Raw genomic sequence first — 2,484 nt, forward strand, 5'->3', positions numbered from 1 at the left:
TCATTCTCAATCCACCTGAAGTCAGCAGTCATGGTCTGTCTCCACATTCCTGAATCTGGTCTTACTAAGCCTCAATAACTAATTTGTTTCACTATATATTAATGCATAATCAATACATAAGACATTATATACTACAATAACATAACTAATCAATACAGAATATACAAAAGTCTTAATAGATAGAAGACTGACCTGAAGACTTCCCCAACAGTGCTGTGAGTGGTAAGCAGTGCTACTTAAGAATTGATATTTAGAAATTGATAATATTATAGATCCAAATAAAGATTTGGAGGTTTCTTTGTGCTGTGTTTCTCAAGTTAGTTATTTTATTTTACTTTATTTAATTTTTTCTAAAGATTTTATTTATTTATTTGTCTGAGAGAGACTGTATGCACACAAGTTGGGGAAAGAGCAGAGGGAAGGGGAGAAGCAGGACCCCTGCTGAGCACGGAGCCCTATGCTGAACTCCATCCCAGGACCCTAGGATCATGACCTGAGCTGAAGGCAGATGCTTAACTGACTGAACCACCCAGGCATCCCCTAAGTTAGTTTCTTTTTTTTTTTTTTTTAAAGCAACACATCCCTTTATTTGGGAAACCTATTTGAAATGTCAGTGGGTAGTAAGAGAGGTTGGAGCGGCTTTGTTTGAGTGACGGTGGTGATGGGGGAGGGGGCTGAACCGTGAGTTCTGGGTTCTGTGAATCTTTGAATCTACCCACCCCTCAGGAATAGCCTTTGGAGATTTACACAGACCCCTTGTCTCACTGAGAAGCACAGTTTGAAAATCATCCATCCAGGCTTGATATCTTTCAAATAGAATGTAAGACATGCCTGCTGCCTTTTGGAAGCTTCTAGGTTTTGTTAAGTACAGATACCTATCCATGGTAAAACATTTTAGCTCATGAGCTCATATTTACATTATGTTTATTACGTGCTAGGCACCTTCCCCTCCAACAGCGCTGTAAGTGTGGCTATTAGTACTCTTATTTTATGGATGATGACAGAGAAGCGGGAGATATTATGTCACTTGCCAGTGTCAAACAGCTAGGCAGTGTACTTATGAGCCATGATCTTCACCATCAATACCCTTGCTCGATATAAACACGGTGTGTATCCAGTTATCAACACCGCACATATAACATGTCTTCATGCATATACATTATTTAACCAGTAGATCTTTAGAAGCAGTAGCTCGTCATGTCATAGACGCTGGAGATACAGGAGAGAATAAGACAAAAAGTGTCCCTGCCTTCATGGACTCTGGTTGAGAGATAGGCAATACACCAAATAAAGAAATAGGATGATTCGGGTGGGGGATGATGTTACTAAGAATGCACACAGGATGGGATGCCTGGATGGCTCAGCTGGTTAAGCAGCAGACTCTTGGTTTCAGCTCAGGTCATGATCTCAGAGTCCGGGGATCAAGCCCCACATGAATCTGTGCTCAGTGGGGAGTCTACTTGTGGATTCTCTCTCTCTCACCCCCTGCCCCTCCCCCTGCTCGCTCTCTCTCTCTCTCAAATCAATCAGTCAATCAATCAATCAGTCAATCTTAAAAAAAAAAAAAAGGAATGTATGAAAGGATAAAACCATAGGTGGCTATGGGAGGTACATTCTGCTTCAGGTAGACTTACTAGAACTCGCTGCTCAAAGCATCGTCAACCACCTAGGAACATCAGTGTCATCTGAGAGTTGGTTAGGAAGGCAGAATCTCAGGAACTACCCAATCCTACCCCATAATCAGAACCTGTACTTCAACAAGCTCCCTAGGTGATTCATGTGCACATAAAAGTTTGAGAAGCACTGAACAGCAGACACCAAGTTTCTGTTGCTGGTGGCTGGGATTCACTCTTTCTCTCCCTCCCATTCTCCCTCTCTCTCTCATGCTCTCTCTCTCACACACACACTCCGTATATGAATGTAGATGGAAAATATGGAGTTTGCATTTTGAAATATCATAATATAAAAACATTCTCACTTTTATTTGCAGCATTTTCTCAGAAACGTTATCATTTAAAAACAATATTTTCTCATAGGACTGATGGTATAATTGGGAGTTACATTGCTGATTCACCGGGAAATGATTCATAGCTCTGACCAAAACATGATAAAAGAAAATCTATAAGTAAAATTTCTATATGGCCTTTTGAAATCGGCAATTTCATGCTTCAACTCCAATAAAACATAGAAATATACTGTAAAGTTAATTATGTAAGGAATGTTAATTTGCTGCAAAACATATATAGTATATAAAAATGTAACTTCAATGTAAATTTGCTCTAAATTAGTATGGCAGCTACAAGTATTATTTAACATTTAATTAAATAATTGTCTTTGTATTTTGAATGGAAGATTCATAGCCGTCCAGGTCATTTTAATAAACCATCAGATTTCATTTATGCTTGTACAACCTTTCTCTCTGAGGAAAGTTCTCCATAACAAGTAACATTCAGACTCATTCCAATTACCTTACAGCATTAAGAA

This window comes from Meles meles, chromosome 4 (assembly GCF_922984935.1).
Source record: "Meles meles chromosome 4, mMelMel3.1 paternal haplotype, whole genome shotgun sequence".
Taxonomy (NCBI): Eukaryota; Metazoa; Chordata; class Mammalia; order Carnivora; family Mustelidae; genus Meles; species Meles meles.